Source organism: Sapajus apella, unplaced genomic scaffold, assembly GCF_009761245.1.
Source record: "Sapajus apella isolate SASKATOON/1434 unplaced genomic scaffold, GSC_monkey_1.0 scaffold54, whole genome shotgun sequence".
Taxonomy (NCBI): Eukaryota; Metazoa; Chordata; class Mammalia; order Primates; family Cebidae; genus Sapajus; species Sapajus apella.
In genome coordinates, this window is record NW_022436994.1 from 11,172,084 (window position 1) to 11,193,513 (window position 21,430).

The 21,430-nt window shown below is 40.5% G+C and overlaps 1 protein-coding gene across 10 annotated transcripts in view; it reads right to left on the reverse strand.

The window, feature by feature from the left end:
* The window catches only part of HECW1 (HECT, C2 and WW domain containing E3 ubiquitin protein ligase 1), a 454,797-nt gene that overhangs the window by 375,875 nt on the left and 57,492 nt on the right, over positions 1 to 21,430 (reverse strand). The gene's annotated exons all lie outside the window — the stretch shown is intronic.

Consider the following 21,430-nt stretch of genomic DNA (forward strand, 5'->3'; position numbering starts at 1 on the left):
ACGAAGACCCTGCTGATGAAACAGGCTGCAGTAAAGAAGTGGCCAAAACCTGCTGAAACCAAGATGGCTACAAACGCAACCTCTTGTCTTCCTCACTGCTCATTATTCGCTAATTATAATGCATTAGCATGCTAAAAGACATGCTCACCAGTGCCATGACAGTTTACAAATGCCATAGCAATGTCCAGCAGTTACCTTATATGGTCGGAAAGGGGGAGGGATCATGGGTTCCAGGAATTCCCAGCCCTTTTCCTGGAAAACTCATGAATAATGCACCTGTTATTTAGCATATAATCAAGAAATAACCATAAAAATAACCCAGCCAGCAGGCCTTCACACTGCTTTGCCTATGGTGTAGCCACCCTTTTATGGCTTTACTTTCTTTTTTTAATTTTTTTTGAGACAGAGTTTTGCTCTTGTTGCCCAGGCTGGAGTGCAATGGCACGATCTCGGCTCACTGCAACCTCCGCCTCCTGGGTTCAAGTGATTCTCCTGCCTCAACCTCCCGAGTAGCTGGGATTAAAGGCACACATCACCATGCCTGGTTCATTTTGTATTTTTAAAGTAGAGATGGGGTTTCACCATGTTGGCCAGGCTGGTCTCGAACTCCTGGCCTCAGGTGATCTGCCCGCCTTGGCCTCCCAAAGTGTTAGGATTACAGCCATGAGCCACCACGCCTGGCCTGCTTTACTGTCTCAGCAAACTTACTTTCACTTTACTTTGTCAGCCGGCTGGCTCTTGAATTCCTTCCTGCGTAAAGCCGAGATCCCAGGTGGCCTCCCAGGCTGAATCCCAATTTTGGAGTTTGCTCTGTGACAGTAAGGATGTAGAAATGTATGTACAACCTTAAAAGATGGGGAAAGATATCTATTAAAATAGGATCTAAAAAATAAAGTATACCAAATGCTGACATTGATTGTCACCAGGTCGTAGCATTAAAGACAATTTTTTTCTTAATACTTTTCTCTATTTTCCAATGTCCTACAGTGAGCATGTGTAAGTTATTAATATAATTAGGAGACTTAACTGAATTCATTTAAAAAGAATCTTCAATAATGTACCACTTTTTTCTTTTTATGAAGTTTGTTTTTACTTATTTATTAGATACACGTATATTCAACGTACAAGTCATATTAGGTTGGTATGAAAGTGACAATAATTTGATACACTCATATAATCAAATCAGGTAACTGGAATTATCAATCAACTTAAATATTTATATTTTCTTTGTGCCAGGAACATTCAAGTTATTCTCTACTAGCTATTTTGAAATGTACGACCAATTAACGTTTATGATAGTCGCCCTAGTGATCCATTAACACTAGCTATTATTGCTTCTAAATGAATAATGTGCCACTTTTTAAAGGAGCACCAATTATTGGCTAAGCCATAAAAAATGTATTTTGTACCTTGTGTTTTCCATCAGTCCTCCTATTCTCTGCATTATATGAGTTTGCTGTATTATTTGAGATTATTTGATTCTGCTGAAGAAGACAAGAAAAGCAAATTAAGTGGATGAAATACGTAAGCAATGTAAAAGCATAGATAGTGAGTTAGCGAGTGGTTTGTATGCCACAGGAGAGTCTCATAGTCTGTGTTTAGTCCCGACAATGTGTAAGCAAATGGCTTGTGAGGCATGGGCAGAATTAATCATATATGCTAAATGCTGACAGCAAAGTAGAAACCTGAAATGCTAAAAATAGAAAACAGAATATGTGACAGCACAAATGTGTTACTTAGAGCTAGAAAGGAATGAACAGACCAAGTTATGAGCACACAACTGTGGGTGACAGCTGGGTCACACCTGACATCGACTATCCACTGGTGACTCCTAGTACGTCCCCCCTCTGGCTCTGCATGTGCTTTGTCCAAGAAGTGCAGTTAGAAAGCATGGTGGTTTAGCAGCTAACTGTCAAGCTACAGCTATAGGCTGGCTACATCCATCGCTGTAATAGAGCTAGGGTATGTCAATGCCCTGGGATACCTTCTAGTCTGGGGGTACTCTTGCTTAAACCCAGTTCTGGCCTCTTAATGACACCATCATTGGAGAAGGCTCCTGTGGCAGACAGACAAGACACATAAGCTTTGCTAGCCCAGGATTTAGGTAGTGTGGGTCTTCCTCCTGCATAAATATACATATATATACATAACCCAAATGTGTTAATCTACCGCATAGTTTTTCATTGTTTGTGTTTTAAATTGGTTTAATAAACTGTGGGATTCAAGCATCTAAATTTGGTGTGTGAGCCTTTTTGCTTCGTAATTTCTGGGATAGCTTGCTTGGTAGGTACTTGCACCAAGGTCCTTCTCTACACAGATCATGGAAGGGGGAAAACGTTGTTGTTCACAGAATGTTATTAATACTCGAGACAGACTCCAGTTTGGGATTGGATATGAAGTCACACAGTGACCTATTAGCGGTCAGAAACGAGACTGGGTCTAAATTAGGAAGAAATCGTTTGCACAGAATAATCCCTTATAAACTTAGAGGCCTTGAATAAGGGCGGAGATGAGTTTGGAAGGCAGAAGGGGAGCCTTCTGGGAAGAGCATCTGTGTGCAGATGGGTTTGTTTGGAAACCTTAAAACTGCCCCATTTGGGATGGTTGAAGCATTTCTCAAACTTCCCCATAGCAATAAGCTCTCTGGCCCTTGAACAGGGCATAGAAAGACGAGGACTGAAATTATTCCACAAATACATCACTGATCAACTGAATACTTTATGAGAATAGTTCTCAATCCATGGTTCCCCTATATCAATGTATTTCATTGTTATTCTCCCTTTGAAAATCCCTCAAGCTTATCAGGATTTAGTCGTACAATGACGAAGTACACTATTCCTCCCCTTTCCCATTGTGACTATAAAACGCATTTCCAGCCGGGCACAGTGGCTCATGCCTGTAATCCCAGGACTTGGAGAGACCAAGGCAGGTGGATCATGAGGTCAGGAGTTTGAGACCAGCTGACCAACATGGTGAGACCCCCATCTTTACTAAAAATACAAAAATTAGCCAGGGATGGTGGTGAATGCCTGTAATCCCAGCTACTCAAGAGGCTGAGGCAGGAGAATCACTTGAACCCGGGAGGAAGAGGTTGCAGTAGACTGAGATCGTGGCACTGTACTCCAGCCTGATGACAGACCAAGACTCTGTCTCAAAAACAAACAAACAAACATCTCCATGGCTGTAACCATGGGTGTGTAAAGGAAATGTCCCAAGCAAAGAGCATTTATTTGCTTTGAATCCACTTAGCAAATTTTTTTCTCTCCCAAGATTGGCTCCTGAAATATTGAGCGTTACTAACCTTCTCCTTCTTAGAAAACAAATTACACTAAAAGCCCCAAGGTTCAAAATATGTTGCAGGTCTGCTATTGTATTCTACGTACCAGGCACTCTTGGAGTTGGGTAGTGAGGTGACTCTGACTGACATTTTGTGAGACGTATCTGCTTAAAGCTTGGTTAATTTCCAAAAGTCTTGTTATCAACTTCCATTGGTAATTGTGCATTTAATACAATATGGTAGAAACTCTCTTCTTCAATGCAAAAAGTTTTCTTAAGTAATGAATCACTTAAAAACAATAAAATCCTTCTGGAAACTTTTACTTTTAACCTCATGTATTTATTTTTCATAAGAAAGTCAAGTTCTCTCTGTTTTTTAAAATGTGTTTTACTGAATGATGTTCACATTATCTTTATGAGAAGAGGCAGCTTCATGATATCCAGGTCTATGTTTTTCAAAGTTGAGAGAGCTCTTAGATAACTTAAAGTACTAGCAAAGCGACCTGCAGGCAGTCTCTTTTGGTGTTTTAATGATTTTCCAATAAGCTTTTGTAGCCGTCTCATATTTTGCTATTCAATGTGTGATCTGTGGACCTGCAGCATCCCTATTGCCCAGGAGCTAATTAGAAATTCGGAATCTCAGGCCCCACCTGCATCTACTGAATCAGAACCTGCCCCTTAACAAGCTCTCTGGGTGGTTTGTGTGAACATTAAAATTTGAGTAGCTATGATATGGCCTATTGAGTTCCTATTTCAGTAGCAATTTTAAAAGAGCTTTGTTCTTCCTTTCTGTCCTTATATTTTATAATATTATGTACTATTTAACTAAATTATGTCATTAAAAGTAAGTATTACTGGCATAAACAGGCTTGAGCAAACACACAACTTCTGTAAGCATTCAACTCAACCGTAAGGAAGGAAGGGGAGGAGTGTAGCGTTAGCCGAGTGCGCCTCACCCTGCAGGCATCACTCAGGATGCATCACAGAGGGAAGAGAGCTCTAGGAATCCAGAGACTGGCTGAAATGTAGGCTGTTTAAAAGAACCAGTCCTATGATAGTAATTGATATTCACCGATGACTTCTCATGAACTGTTTCTAACCCCAGTGACAAGATGGCAGGAGGGTGTTAGCAGAAGGCACTGCACTGTTGATCAAGTATCCCCAGTTCTTCCGCCTCCAGGCACTCGCAGGATAGCTCTTTCTGACCAGCTGTGGCATGGGGGCAGGAAGCTCATCTGGTCAATGAACTGTAAGCCAAAGTAACATGTGTCATTTCCAGCCTGTACATTTAAGTTTTAGTGAACTTCCTGGAGCCCTTAATTTCTTTTTGCCCAGCAATATCAGAGGTGCCAGCTACAAGCCAGCAAGGAAACACCTCCAACACTTTAGTTGCCTGTGATTCTGGGTTTCTCACAGCAGAATCTAGCCAGGGCTGACCAAGACAGTATTTTCACTTAGAGAGTACAGCCCTAGGTTAGTGATTAAACTCAAACACACCATCTATCAGGATTTAGCTTTAAAATGCCTTAGTATAGAGGGCATACTTGAGTTTAACCACTAACCTTGGGTTGGGTAAGTAACACTGAATTTCCTTGATTTAAAATCCTCACACACCAATCTTAGGAGCGGTTATTTCACTCTTAGAGCAGTCTTCAGTTCAGAATGTGGCTTTCCTTCAAAAACCTCAATCTAAACATGTATCGGAGGAGATCGCTAGTTGATCTACGGGATTTGGAAATAACTTTTCATTAACCAGCATATTGTACAGGCATCTCCAACTTGGAATGAATAGGGTGGAAGAAACTGGTGAGGCAAGAAAACAATCCCTTTGAAGAGACATCTTCGGTCGAGAACCACATTCTTTCCTGTACCCACAGAACGTCCCTCACCCGATCCCACCACAAGACAAGCTGCTCCTGTCATCAGGATATTTGTTATGTTTGTGCTGGAATTATTCCTTCCTGTAAGGTATGTGCTATGGTGTGAAAAAGGCAGCGGTGGGGTCTTCACGGAGTCCAGGGCTAGGACATTCCGCCATTTAGCGCTGCTTGCTAACAGATGTTTGCACATGACCGAATACAGTTTGAGACTGGCTTGGGCTGTAGCATATCACTTTTAGTGTAGTTTTGGGGTAGAAAACATTAGAGCTCCCATCTACCTCTAAATGTCGGAGCTTACCTATAATTACCAAAAGAATCTGATGGTTACCAAAAGAACCTATTTGGTCAAACTGGGTGAGAAGGCAGACTAATAGACAAGAAAGACAAGCTTGAAGGAGTTGGAAATAAATCCAACTATTTAAAGATTATCATAGCTAATATAGAAAAGCAAATTATAATATAAATGAAAAGCCCAAATTCAATCACATAAAATCAAAATTTCAGACAACATTAACTAAGAATATTAGTAACAGAAGTCACAAAAAGGATTTTAGAATGAGTAAAAGATAGTAGTGTCTAAAAGAATAAAATATAGATAATTTGATGAACTATTAAAAAGTAAAATAAAAACCCTAAAATTTGAAAGCACGAATCAAAATAACAAAATGAGCTAAAGTTACCTAAAATTATGGTATGTGGTGTTTCCAAATATGTCCACAGATTCTCTGACACTACCTTCAGTGGGTGGAGCCTAATTTCCCTCCATTTGAGAGGCTGCACTTAGTGACTCACTCCTAGTGAATAGAGCAGAAGTGATGCGTGACTTCTGAGACCACATCTTAAAAGACATCATAACTTCTGACTTGCTCTCTTCTGTGGTCATTCGCTCTGGAAGAGGCATCTGCCATGTTGTAAGGACAATTGTGCAGCCCTATGGAGAGGTCCATGCAGCAAGGAAAACAACCATGGGATGAGTCCTCATAGGTGCAGACCCTGGAGACTAGTCAAGCTCTCAGATGCTGTAGTCTTGACTGACATCTTGACTGCAACCTCATGAGAGGCTGAGGCAGAGCCTTCCAGCTAAGCTGCTCTAGACACCTGCCCTCAGAGACGGTGAGAAAAATCAATACAGTCATGTCACTTAATGGCTGGGATATGTCCTGAGAAATGTATCATTGTGTGAACATCCTAGAGTGTACTTAAACAAACCTAGATGATTCAGCCTAAGACACACCTAGGCTGTAGAGTAAAACCTATATAACTGACGGTTCCTAGATTGAAAACCTGCACAGCATGTTACTGTTCTGCATACTGTGGGCAATTGTAAGACAGTGCTTATTTGTGTATCTAAGCATAGCTAAATGTACAAAAGGCACAGTGGAATGACCGTATCATAATCTTACGGGACCACATAAGGTTCGTCTTCGACTGAAACATTGTTATGTGGTGTATGTGTGTACTTGTTACTGTAAGCTACTAACTTTTAGGTAATTTACAAAGCACAAACAGTTAATGAGCACAAACTGCTAGAACTGTGTTTTATAAATAAGCAAATAAATAATCTAGGGGTTAGAAAGGAATCAGAGAAGGTGTGTTCTGTGATGGAATCCTCCCATTTAAGAGAGATGACCTCTAAGTATGAAATTTCCAAAGAAGCTGTGTGAGGATGATCTTGATCTTGATCTTTGAGCAAGTGAGCCCTGGAAACCACTGTTATCCAGGACGTACCAAGTAGTATAGGCCCATCCTCTCCTGCAACACATCTAAGCGTTCTTCAACATACAACCTAACCCATATCCCATCCCAGCTTGCTGGAGGAGCTCACACCACCTTGTGAGATAAGACTGTCAAGTTTTCAGAAATTTTGCATGCTGATTGTTAAATAAAACCATGAAATCATTATTACGAATTAAATCATAAACTTTAAATTACACTAAAGGAAAATGTAATAAATACTAAAAACTCATCAAATCTAATGATTTTACTACATTATGCAGTCATTGGGCTTTTGAAGTTATTCTGTGTGTACTGAACCTATATGATAGAAAATCTACTATTAAAACATAGAAAAAATCTAAGGCAAAGTGCTTTTTCCTACTGTCATGCAATAATCAGCAAAGAACACTTCTGTGACCCTTGGCCACCAAAATCTGTGGGGATTTTTCCCCACCAGGCAGTCTTTCAGGAGATTCTCTAGCAGACACCAACAGGGTGTCCTCTGATTCAATTCTGACACTTTCTACCTGGAGATAGCATCAGATCTTACAGGTTGAGGGCTCTCAGTCTCACAAGACTGGCCCCACTTCAGACGCCAGTTGAAAGTAGGTTGTCACCTAGAATTCTGCGCCAGTTCCTACCATTTACCCCTTGGGTTTGATTAATTTGCTGGAGGGTCTTACAGAACTCAGTGAAACACTTTACTCATGTTTACCAGTTTATTATAAAGGATATTGCAGATGACACAGGTGAACAGCTAGATGGAGGAGACACACAGAGCAAGCTCTGGGGCATGGGGAGTGGACCTTATGTGCCCTCTCTAGGTGTGCTGCCCTTCAGGAAATCTCCCCATGTGTTCAGCCTTCAGGAAGCCAGCCCCTTCCCCCATACCATCACTGTCTTTTTGGGTTTTTAATGGAAACTTCAGTACACAGGCACCGATACAGTTTGGATCTGCGTCACCACACAAATCTCATGATAAAATGTAATCCTCAGTGTTGGAGGTGGGGCCTGGTGGGGGCGGTGATTGGATCATGGGGGTGGTTCTAATGGTTTGGCACCATGCTCCCTTGGTACTGTGAGTTCGCCTGAGATCTCATTGTTAAGGGTGTGTGGCACCTCCTCCCATCCCTTCCTCTTGCTCCAACCATGTGCCTGCTTCCCCTTTGCCTTCTGCTATCACTGTAAGTTTTCTGATGCCTCCCCAAGCAGATGCCAGCATCATGTTTCCTGGACAGTCTGTAGAACCATGAGCCAACTAAACCTCTTTTCTTTGTAAATTACCCAGTCTCAGGTATTTCTTTAGAGCAATGTGAGAACGGATGAATACAAGCATGATTGGTTAAATCATTGGCTATTGGTGATCAACTCAACCTTTAGCTTCTCTCCCCTCCCCAGAAGTTGAGGGGTGGTACTGAAAGTCTCAATCCCAATCCCAATCTTTCTGATGACTAGCTCCTATCCTGAAGCTAGGGAAGCCCAGATACCAGCCATTTCCTTAGCATACAAAAAGCACTCTTGTTATTCCAGAGATTGCAAGTATTTTAGAAACCCATATTTCAGGAAATTGAGATGAAGACCAAGTACGTATTTCATAATATCACAGCAATATAATGGTCTGCTACTGGGAGTCTCTTCCCAGCTCAATGTTCAGTGGCATCACACTGATGAAATTGGACATGGTGAGACTATAAAGTAAGAATTGCAAATGCTACAAATTAAGTCTTGACTTACTGTTTTTTTAAAAAAAATTGTGTAGTCTTAAAACAGTGATGGATACAATGTTAATAGCATAGATTAAACTTAAAACTATGTCTATATTTGTTATATTGTAAATAGCAAAAAACATTGATGAAATATTCTTCCAGTATTCAGAAAAATTCTATCCTTAGCAAAATAGTTACTCACAGTCCAGAAGAATAAGTGAAGTTCCAATATATGTCTTACTAGTTAAGATAAATGAAAGTATCAAGCAACATTCAATTTGAATTATACTCATTCATTGGTTGTAACCACAGATTGACTATGGATAGTCAGAAATTTGGCAAAAATCAAGGTAAACATTGTGTGAGAATCAATTGACTTTCTAGAATTTATATAAAGAAGATTTTATACTTTATTATTATTTTTAAACTGTGTGCTACACATCCTTTATATCAGTTATATTTTTAAATGAGTGCATGTGTATATACATTCTTCATTTTTCAAAAATTGTCAGGTTTTAAAGATTTACCAGCATACTAACTCATGCTGACTATAGCAGATAAAATACTTTTCTTAATAATGAATCTACATTGTGTATTGAGGGTGGAGGATGTTTGCAGCATCTTTACCTGAGAGCAGGAGGGGGAAAACTAGGAATAAGGCAGGAACACCAGCTATCTATTCTCCAGCCTGGCTCACCTACCAGTTTGATAGGGAAGTGGGCTTTGTGGTAGAAGTGGAGAGCTGTTTTCACAGGGGAAAGGCTTATGGGACTGATGTCACTGTAACTCAATTGTAACGTAGGTAGTGAGGTCAAGTGCAAATGGTAGATGAGGACCTACAAAAAAGACCATTTCTTATATGCCTTTTTCCCCACAGCTCTGTACTTACCCTCACAGAACATTGAGCTTAGGAGATGCTCAAAAATATTTGATAAAAATTTGTATTAAAATAAAGATATAGTGATAAAAATCAACATGTAAAAATCAATAGTACTTTTATGTGCTGATAGTGAACTATCTGCAAAAGTAATCAAGAAAACAATCCCATTTAAAATAACAACAAAAGAAAAAATATATCTATGTCTAGGAAAAATTTAATCAAGGAGGTGAAATATCTCTACATTGAAAACTATAAAACACTGATGAAAGAAATTGAAAATGACAAAAATACATGGAGAGCTATCCCCTGTTCATTGACTGGAAGAATTAATATTGTAAAAATAATCATACTACCAAAAGTGATCTACAGAATCAATGCACTCCCTATCAAAATACCAATGCTATTCTTCACATAAATAGAAAAAAAATCCTAAAATTTATATGAAACCACAAAAGACCCCAAATAGGCAAAACAATCTTGAGAAAAAAGAACAAAGTTGGAGGCATCATATAACTTGACTTCAAAATATACTACAAAGCTATAGTAACCAAAACATCATGGTACTGCCAAAAAAACCTGACAAATGGAACAAAATAGACATCCCAGAAATAAATCCACACAACTACAACCAACTGATTTTTCCATGAAGGGACCAAGAACACACATTGGGGAAAACACAATCTTTTCAGTAAATGGAGCTGGGAGAACTGGATGTCCACATGCACAAGAATGAAACTTAATGCTTACCTCTTACCATATACTAAAATCAACCCAAAATGGATTAAAGACTTAAATATAAGACCGGAACCTATTAAACTACTAGAAGAAAACATTGGGGAAATGTTTCACGACATTAGACTAGGCAAGTATTTTCTTAAATAAGACATTGAAAGCACAGGCAACAAATGTAAAAATAGACAAATGGAAATGTATCAGATGAAAGTGCTTCCACACAGCAGAGGAAACAATCAACAGACTTAAGAGAGAACTTAAAAAATATGAGAAAATATTAGGAAACTATACATCTGACAAAGAGCTAATATCCAGAATATGTTAGGAACTCAAACAACTCAATAGCAAAGAACCCAAATAATTCAATTTAAAAATAAGCAAAAAATCTGAATAGACATTTCTCAAAAGAAGAAATACAAATAGTGAACAAGTATGTGAAAAAACACTCAACATCACTAATCATCAGAGAAATGCAAATCAAAATGAGATACTGTCTCACTCCAATTATAACATCTATTATCAAAAAGATAAAAGAAAACAAGTGCTGGTGGAGTGGGGAGAAAAAGAAACCCTTACACAATGTTGGTGGAAAGGTATATTTGTACAGCTATTATGGGAAACAGTATTGAGGTTCCTCAAAAAAATTAAAATAGAACTACCATATGATCAAGCAATCCCACTGCTGAATATTTATCCAAAGGAAATGAAATCAGTTTGTCGAGGAGACCTCCACTCCCTTGTTGATTGCAGCACTACAGGTATTGATCGACTTATGACCTATGCAACTTACGACCATTCGACTTTACAACCACAATCACTAGCCATGACTGCTCCGCGTCTGGCAGCGCAAACGTTGCCCAGCTGGGCGTATGACAGTGCGGACCAGCTTCTGGCAGCACTACCATCTCCGCGTGCACCATTTCAACTGTTATCCCAGACTTGGTACAGCAATTTGTGTTTTGTGTCTTGGATATTTTTCATCAAATCCCTCCCAATAAACTTCTTATACATTTCGAAGCAATGGACCCAAACATCGAACGATTTGCAAGGATTGAACGGATGGCGCACGATGTGTTTCATCTGTATCGTGAAATTTATGAAGAAAAAAAGAAACATACAATTCAGACAAAACTCACCATGTTTATGAAAAAACCAACTCTGGTAACCCCAACTGCTGCCTCAGATGATGACATCAACGATCCGCAGCCAAGCACCAGCGGCCAATAAAATATTTCATACATGTTTATATATTTTGATATGTTTTGCAATTGGGAGAATGTTTCCTATGGTATTTTTTACACCTGTATTTTGTATTTATGTATGCACCTGTATTTTGTAATTTTGTATGTTTTGCAAATATTAAACCAGTTGTACTGGTAATGCAGTGTTTTACTTAAACCTGACGAATGTAAAAATAAGAAACAAAATGGTGTAGAGATGATACAAATGGCATAAAATGAACAAAGAAAATTATGATATATAACAATGAAAGAAAATTATGATAAAATATGACTTAAAGATTTTTATAATATCATTTCACAGTACTGTACATATAGCCTACTTAACTGATGACTAACTCGTGCTACGACCGGTCTGTTGGAACCAATCGTGGTCGTAAGTCGAGCACTAGCTGTATTCACAACAGCTCAAGCTATAGAAACAACCTAAGTGTCCATCAAGGGATGAATGGATAAAATAAATATATATATATATATACCATATACATATATACACAACGGAATATTATTCATTCATAAAAAAGAATGAAATTGTGCCATTTGCTACAACATGGATGAACCTGGAGGACATTATGAAAAGTGAAATAAGCCAGGCACAGAAAGACAAATATCACATGATCTCCCTCGTATGTGAAATTTTAAAAAGTTGATCCCATAGAAGTAGATAGTAGAATAGTGGTTATCACAGGCTGGGGGTTTAGGGGAGAGAGGGGAATGAGGAGAGGTTGGCTAGTGTGCACAAAGTTACAGTTAGATAGGAGGAATAAGTTCAGCTCTTCTATTGCACAGTAGGGTGACTATGGTTAACAATAATGTATTGCACATTTCAAAATAGCAACAAGAGGCTGGGCACTATGACTCACGCCTGTAATCTCAGCACTTTGGGAGGCAGAGTTGGGCGGATCACCTGAGGTCAGGAGTTTGAGACCAGCCTGACCAACATGGAGAAACCCAGTCTTTACTAAAAATACAAAATTAGCTGGGTGTGGTGGTGCATGCCTGTAATCCCAGCTACTCAGGAGGCTGAGGCAGGAGAATCAGTTGTGATGAGCCGAGATCACGCCATTGCACTCCAGCCTGGGCAACAAAAGTGAAACTCTGTCTCAAAAACAACAAAACAAAACAAAAAACCCCGAAATAACTACAAGAGAGAATTCTAAATATTCTCACTAAAAGAAATTATATATGTTTGAGGTGATGGATTTGCTAATTACCCTGATTTGATCATTACACAGTGCACATATGTATTGAAACATCATATTGTACTTCATAAATATTATGTGTCAATTAAAAATAAAATAAAACTTAGAAAGCAATACAATATAAGTCCATTTGAATACTCAAAATCCTCAAGTTCTTTGTGCACCCTCCAACCTTTGGAGAGGGTGGGAGCTAGAGGACTTCACCTACACAGCTTGTCCCAGGAGCCACAGTGCAGTGAGGGTAATCCTGGGCAAACGTTTGTTACTTGCAGGCTCCAACACAGTCACACACCTGTGCAATAAACTGGTAATGTCCCCATCTTCTGTTCTTTTAGGCTCTGCAAGGTGCATCTTGCATGAAAGTGAATGTTACCAACTCTGCTAAGGGCAGGATAAGGTAAACTGGCAAGTTCAGTTGCGAAACTCCTCTATTGATTTGGGGCCATGGGATCAGAGTGTCAGATCTATGGTTGCTGGAAATCTCTGATCATTTTACCCTCCATAGACAAAGCAAAGGCTCCTGTATAACATCCCTGGTTAAATTGAACCTTCATTCATTTTACCTAGAAAAATGTGCGAATAAATGTACCTTTCAGGGTAGATTTACATGGTGATAAATAAATCTCAATCATGTTTTTGAAAATGAACTCTCCCTTAGATTCTTTTATATAACACTGAGTTATGGGCTACTATTGGGAAAATGTGGATGTTATTTAACTTTCCATAGACATAAATTATGGCAGTCATATTCTATGCTGCAGTATTTAATAGAGACAATAAAAAGTACTAAAAATACTTAAAACACACTCCTTTATAGTCATTTGTTCTTATAACTAAAAAGTATAAACCTTGCATTTAGATGTATTTAGATGTAAACAAAAACAAACAACAACAACAAAAATTTAGCAAATACACAATTCTCCCAAATAACCAATGGTATTTATTTTAACAGGTGAGCATAGGCATGTTAAGGCATTCAGGTACCAGTAAAATATAAAGCCACTCAATTTTAATTCCACACCTAGCTCTTAAGCACAAGGAACTTCTACTGAAGCATAGTATAATTCAAGCAAAGGGTGCCATTTTTACCACACTTGGAACTCTCAGACTTGGGAGTAAGAGGTTTCTATTAATATTACAATCTCCTTTGCTCTCAATGCTGTAGACTTCAGCTTCACCTTAATGCTGCACAAATAATACAGCTCGATTCAAGCTGGAGCCTTTGGTGCTGCCGTCAGCCACTCTCCAGCATGTCGGGATGGCTATTTTCCATTTATTATTTTCTGTGGAAAGCAAGAACCTGTCTTTTTTGAGTGTCAACAACTTTGATGGTTTCTCACTGCGGAGGAAAGGAGATAAATTATTCTGGAGAAAATGCTTTCTTTTTTCTCGGTGTTCCTTGTGAAGGGCCTGGCACTTCTAAGAAAGCAGTTGGTATTCTCCAAGGCTTTTTTCTCTAGACGATATTATTTCGGGGCTCGGTGAATTTGAATCAGGTATCATCCTCCATAAAAAAAGATATTTTCAGGAAGTGTTCTGAAAAGGCTACTTTTGCAATTGAGCTTTCCATTTTAACAAGCTGTCCTTAATTTAAAGAATCTATAATGAAAGGACCTTTGTAAGACTTGAAGGTCCAAGTGGCCTGGAGTTGAGGAACACCACAGCGGCTTTGGTAGTGAACCACAGTGATTAAAGCATATATTCTCCCTTGCTGCCCAACCCCTAGCTGGGGCACCTTGGACATGTTTCTTTACATCTTTCAGCCTCCACCTCCTCACCTTCAAATTAGGATGTCAGAGAACCCAAGTTAAGGAGCGAGAGTGAGGAGGCAGTTCTCCGCACAGTGACCAGTGCCTGATAAGCACGGAGGGCCTCAACACATGTGAGCTGTCATAGAAAGCAGCAGCTCTGCAGAAGGCCGTCTGGAGGCCAAGCTGGAGGATCACTTGATATTTGGCACTTTATTCCAGGTTACAAAGTGGTGGCTTATTTAATCCAGTAAATTCATGGGTAACACGGAATACATCTTATACTAAATTCCTCTCTATCATAAGTAGCATTAAAACCAAGTTCCAGTCTTGGACGTTCTATGTGCAGGAAAGCTTGTAGCTGGGTCCACGGGGATAGTTAAATAAGAACCCTGCCAACTGGGTGCAATGGCTCACGCCTTGTAATCCCGGCACTTTGTGACACCAAGGCAGGCAGATCATTTGAGGTCAGGAGTTTGAGATCATCCTGGTCAACATGGTGATACCACGCCTTGACTAAAATACAAAAGTTAGCCAGGCATGGTGGGGGGTGCCTGTAGTCCCAGCTACTTGGGAGGCTGAAGCAGGAGAATTGCTTGAACCCGGAAGGCAGAGTTTGCAGTGAGCTGAGATGGTGCCACTGCACTTCGGCCTGGGTGACAGAGTTAGACTCTGTCTCAAAACCGAAACAAAACCAACAAAACCATGCCCACAGGGGCAGGGGAGATCAAACAGATGCCTGAAAAGTTCACAAAGTAAGGAGTGGTTAAGTGCTAAAGATGAAAATAATGTGCTACCAGTATTCAGAAGAGGGGGACAGTGCCTCTTGCAGGGCAGTAAAGGCAAGAACTGAGAAGACTTCTAGGAGGAGATGGATAGGTTTGGGATTTGGAGAGAAGAGGAGAAGGCAGAGATGGGAGGAAGGGTGCCAGCTAAAGTGTTTATGCCAGATGCTGTGCTAAGCTCCATGTTCACGCAGACTCATTTAACCCTCACAAAACTGGTTGAAGTGTTTTTCATATATTATTAAGGATGAAAGGAAGGCTCAGAGTGATTAAGTCTCTCTCTAGACTCACACAGCTGACAAGTCGCAGGGCCAGGGCTAGAGCTCAAGTTTGCCTGAATCTAAGTCTTTTTGAAAACCGCAATACATGGAGAATGAAAGGGTGAGTGGCTCCTACCCTGGCTGGAAGACAGCACGGGAAAGATGACTGTGGGGAATACACTGAGAAACTTGAGGGACAGCCAGACTGCCCTGGGGTCAGGCTCAGGTCCTGGAGTTCTGGTCATTAGGTATTGGGGAACACATGACGTTTTGGAATGGAGGGTGACATGCTCAGATCTGTGTACGGGCAGATTCACTGTGGAAGGCCCCACCATCAATGATTAGAGGGGAGAGTGCTGGGACTTGGTCCTACAAAGTTCTCATTAAGCTTCTCTGGGCACCATTTCCCACAGAAGCTGAGCCACTCAATCCCAAATGTGTGAGAAAGCAGTATTCTTCCTCGGTCCAAGCTTCTGTTTTCTAGAGTAATAGTTTTACATACGTTGAATGCCATAGAAGAAAATGTTTATATGCAAATCACAAAAGTGTTTTCCACCCTGAAACTCTAGAGAAGTAGTTCTCAAACCATAACGTACATAAACAAATATCCAGAGAGCTTGTTGTAATGCAAATCTTCAAACTCCAGCCTCAAAAATGGTGGTCTGGGATCTCAGGAACAGGCCCATAGTCTGCAAGTGAACTGCCTCCTACTTGCAATGCGGGTGGCCTCTAGGCAAACTTCTAGAAACTCGGGCCTAGGGGCCCCCAGTCCCTAGAGAAAGAGCTCCTATTCTAGAACATCACATAGTGGTATGATTCAAATGCACCCCCAAAAGGTAATGTGTTGGAAACTTAGTCCCCCACGCAGCAGTGCTGAGAAGTGAGACCTTCATGCATGGATTAACCTGTTCATGATTTAGTAGATTAATGAATTAATGGGTTATTGAGGGAGGGGGTTAGTTATCACAAGAGCAGGTCTGTTGTAAAGCCAGTTTGGCCATCTGTTGTGAGCCCCCCACTGTGTGATGTCCCCAGCCACCTCAGGCCTATGCAGAGTGCCCACCAGCAAGAAGGCCCTCACCAGATGCAGCCCCTCAACTCTGGACTCCCCCGCCTACAGTATTCAAATAAAGAATTATTTTCTTTATAAATTACCCAGTCTTAGATGTTCAGTTATAGTCACAGAAAATTGACTGAGGCACAGATGCATAACGAAAATGGTCCCAAAATACAAAGTGAGAACTGCTTTATGACCTTTTATTGCAGTTCTATTGTATACTCCTTGACTGAAGCCTGTCTCTTTCTGCTTTCTGAAAAAAATATGGCAGAGCAAAAGGAGACATTGAGGGTTTCTTTTACAGTTCACTCACAAAGCCCTCTGCACAGAGTAATGGACTCCAGAATTGAATCCAGAGGTACAAATATCTACCATTGTTTACCAGATAAATTGCCCATATTTGCCACTCTTTATCTTCATCAGGAAACCCATTTTTCCTCCTCAAGAAGTACTTGCAAAATAGGTAAACATTATGCTGAGAAAATACTACATGGCTCACTGAGAAGAATTATCCAAAAGGTTATCCAAATCTGAGCTGGCCATTAGACACTGTGAGCATTAAGAGGAAACGTGCTCTGGCGGGTAAGGGAAATTCAAGACTTGAATATAATTAAGTATTGAAAAGGTGGCAGAACTGAGAGGATGTTAAAACGAGGTAAGCCTGTGAGAAGGAACACGTGACGAGAACAGCCAAAACCAGTCATGAAGGCTGCATTTATCAAAGCGGGCGGTTTGCACAAGCCTGGAGTGAAACATTAGCTCCTTGTGTTCATGACTTGTTCGTTACACAAAGCGTTCATGCTTTTCCCAAAACATGCCATCTTACATCCACGGACAAGGTCCAGCAAAGATTAGATTTACTCTATTTGCCTTCACATTGGTTGCATTTCTGGCAGTTATTTGTGGTGATTATAAAGAGCCTTTCATCTGGAAATTCGCAACCTGCACCATGAGGGAAACTCATAAGTACCCACTTGAATAGGACTCGGTCAGTCCTGAAATGAAGTGGTCTTCATGAATCCTAAAAAAAACTTATAAATTTAAAAGTAATGACAATGTTCACAGCAAAATTCCTTTAACCTTCCTGTATGCTGGGAAATTTTCATAATAAGAGATGGAGAAGGTGTTTGTCAAAGGATACAAAACGTCAGTGAAGAGGAATAAGTTCAGTCCTATTGTGCAACATGGTGACTTTAGCTATAATAAGGTATTATATATTACACATTGCTGAGAGTGTATTCTGAATGTTCTCATGACAAGAAAATGGTAAGTGGGTGACGAAATGAATGATAATCCGCTTGATTTAGCCATGTCACTGTGTGTGTGTGTGTGTGTGTGTGTGTATGCGCATGAGTACACACATATCATGTTTTACACCAAAAACCCACAAAATCCAATAAAAATGTATACTTCAACTTAAAAGAAAATTTTCATAATAAAATGTTGAGAAAATGACATCGGGAAATCAGCGGGATGGTACTGGAGAGCACATAGGTACCCTGAGCTGTTCTAATTTTTAAGTTGGAAGATGGGTTTGTTTTATTAACATGACTTGCATTTACATGCACCTGTGATATCTATTCCTTTTGTTCAAATATTACATAATAATACATTTTAAATAGAACAAAATGGAGATGACTAACTATATTCCATCTGAGTTGCTGTTAGGGACACGGCAAAATGTTAACTACTTTAAACCATTCTTCTTTGCTTACTATCCACATGTGGCAAGGGAAGGGACATTGTGACAATGTTCTCTAGTGTGTCAATGAGTTGGTTAAAATAAAAACTTTGTGCATCCCTTAAAAAGGAAAGAAAATTCCCTGGAGCTGTTTTTGTTATTGTGAGTTGACAGTCTTTATTCATAAGGAAAGAAAAAAAAAAAGCTACTAAGATTGAGTGTGAATGAGAGAAACAGTGAAGCTTTGATGTGCGGGCCAGGGAGCTCATCTGAGCTCATTCCAGCTTCCAGGAGATGAGAACCTTGGTCTGGGGCTAGTCCAGAGAATTATTCTTGGTCTGGATTGATACAGGGAGAAGATCAAGGAAGCAGAGAAGGAATTGGGGTTATCTCTGAATTACATCAATAATAAGCAGAACAAGACACACTGCTGGATCAAGGAGTAGAATACTTGCAGAAACTAAGAAAGAAACAGCATCTACAAAGTTGACTGGGAGAAGGGTTGGCTCTGAGACCTGCTATGCATGACCCTGAAAACCGAGGCTGATAAGGGTCCAGCCTCCCTCATAAGCGATCTCCATGGATCCTCCAGTAGCAATGATGATGCTTCAGAAACTGGGGCTTTGTCAGGAACTGGGGGACAAACCCCTTTCTTGTGTAGTAGGATATTTACGACATCTTCCCAATATGCTCTGAAATTCCACCTATCAAAATTCATTTAAGGCTAGGCATTGTGGCTCATGCCTGTAATCCCAGCATGTAGGAAGGCCGAGGTGGGAGGGCTGCTTGAGGCCAGGAGATCAAGACCAGCCTGGCCAACAAAGCAAGACATTGTCTCTACAAGAAAATTCCGAGAAAATTAGCCAGGTGAGAGGGTGCATGCGTGTAGTCCCAGCTACTAGGGGGGCTGAGGTAGGAGGATCTCTTGAGCCAGGAGTTGGGAGTCCTTAATGAGCTTTGATCACCCTACCACACTCTAGCCTTACTAAGACTACGTCTCCCCAAAAATTCATTTAAAACAATAGGCACATGGGTGGTGGCGGTGATATTGTGAGTCTTTCACACCCTGGAGCTGAGGTCCCCAAATCCTGGACCATAGACCAGTACTCATCCTTGGCGTGTTTGGAACCAGGCTGCACAGCAGGAGGTGAGTGGCAGGTGAGAGAGCATTACTGCCTGAGCTCTGCCTTCTGTCAGATCAGTGGCTGCATTAGATTCTCACAGGAGGTGAACCCCACTGTGAACTGCACATGTGAGAGATCTAGGTTGTGCATGATCTGAGATGGAACAGTTTCATCCCCAAACCAACTCCCGACCCCGTGGAAAAACTGTCTTCTATGAGACCAGTCCCTGGCGCCAAAAATGTTGGGGACTGCTGCCCTGGAGAACTTTATTGAATCAGATGGTTTTCCTAACACATGGGGAGGGGCAGACAGCACTGGAGGCAACATATGGTCACTGGATGCTCAGGAGAAACCAAAACTTTCTACTGACTGGCCCTAAAGAAACCAAACCATTCTTTCCAGAAACCAAATAGTAAAACCTTTCTGCCCTGCTCAGCTTTGCAAAGTGGCCCTTTAATTTTCCTCTGTGTCGTTTTTAGTCACCATTTGCAGGTGGCTCAGATGTGACTGGAATGGTATCATACATCTGAAAACTGGGATTTTGCTGTCTTTGTTTTAATTTTCCCCCGAGAGCCCCGGCTTCAGATTAAATCTTACATAGAATCAGAATACGTAAGATAGAGAATCAGAGCAACTCTAGCTGTAGGAAGCTGGGTGTCTAAAGAAACCAGTGCTTTGGAGAGACTCCGGGTTAGGAACCTCAGCCAGTGGGTGCTTAAAGGCACAGTCAAGGGCTAGACAAAGGCAGACGAATGTGAAATGGTCTAGCTGTCTGTGTCCTTCTAGCTGCTCATTTGTTCCATCTTAAGTAAAAAAGTGTTTCTGCTCCTATACACGTGAGTTCTTTGTGCTGTGGCCAAGGATCACTCACAATGCCACTCAGAAAATAAGAGTATTTCCCAATATCAGGTATTCCTGTGAGCCTCTTATAATTAGGGCAGACTTCTAACTGTCACATTTGTTCCCTTTAGGGATCTGTGCCAATTAAGGAGATTGTGAGTTCTGGGGAAGGGAGACAGGGCGGAAAGGGCTGAACCCTAACTGTCTCATGTCTTTTTTGTTTATTTTTCTCACACTTAAAGCATGTTTATAAAAGTGACCTTAAACATTAGGTAACACATTTACATTTAATGCATATAGTAATAGGTGAGTTAGTTAACATGGGTGTACTTCAACCCTGCCTAGATGTATATATGGATTTGATGTATAAACACAGGCATGTGTGAAATAATTTACTGAAAAAAAAATCCTAGAAATCTCTAAAGCCCAATAGTGAAAATATTAAGAGTTGTAGTTTTATTTTATTTTATTTATTTTGAGACAGAGTCTCATCCTGTCCCCCAGGCTGGAGTGCGGTGGCATGATCTGGGATCACTGCAACCTCCACCTCCTGGGTTCAAGTGATTCTCATGCCTCAATCTCCCTGAGTAGCTGGGAGTATAGGTGCCCACCACCGAGCCTAATTTTTTTTTTTTTTGTATTTGTAATAGAGACAGGGTCTCATCATGTTGGCCACTCCTGACCTCAAGTGACCCACCTGTCTCAGCCTCCCAAAGTGCTGGGATTACAGACTAGAGCCACCGTGTCTGGCCTTTTATTTTATTTTATTTTATTTTTACCTATAAGGACCTAAATAACATTCAGCAACTGTAAAAATCATTTATCTGCATGAAGATTCAGCTCATCAAAACTTAAAGCTGACAGCACACATGTAACATTAAACTAATCTCAAAAGCTGTCAAACAAAAGATCCCAAAAGCATTTTACGTTTATTATCTACAAGTGCCATCATACTGCAAAAGATTTCTTGTACCGTAGCCAACAACGGGGAGAAGAGATAAGAATGCCCAGTCCTTTGAGGAAGGTTCTGTATTTAACACTTTCAAGTCTGATCGTTTATCATTCTCAGACAATTCTTCAAAATCTCAGCTTAGAGATTTTTCTAGGGTATGAGCTAAACACCCCATTTCTCCTTTCATTGTACCACATGCATCTGACATAAACTATGGTACTGAATTAGTTTTTATGAGACTCTTCCCCACTTGTTTGCCCGCATGGAGCTCCTGAGGGTCGCCCTATACTTGGAGCCCGGCCAGCAGGCAGTGGCTGACCAAAAGTGTGATGCCCAAACTTTTCAGTGTTCAT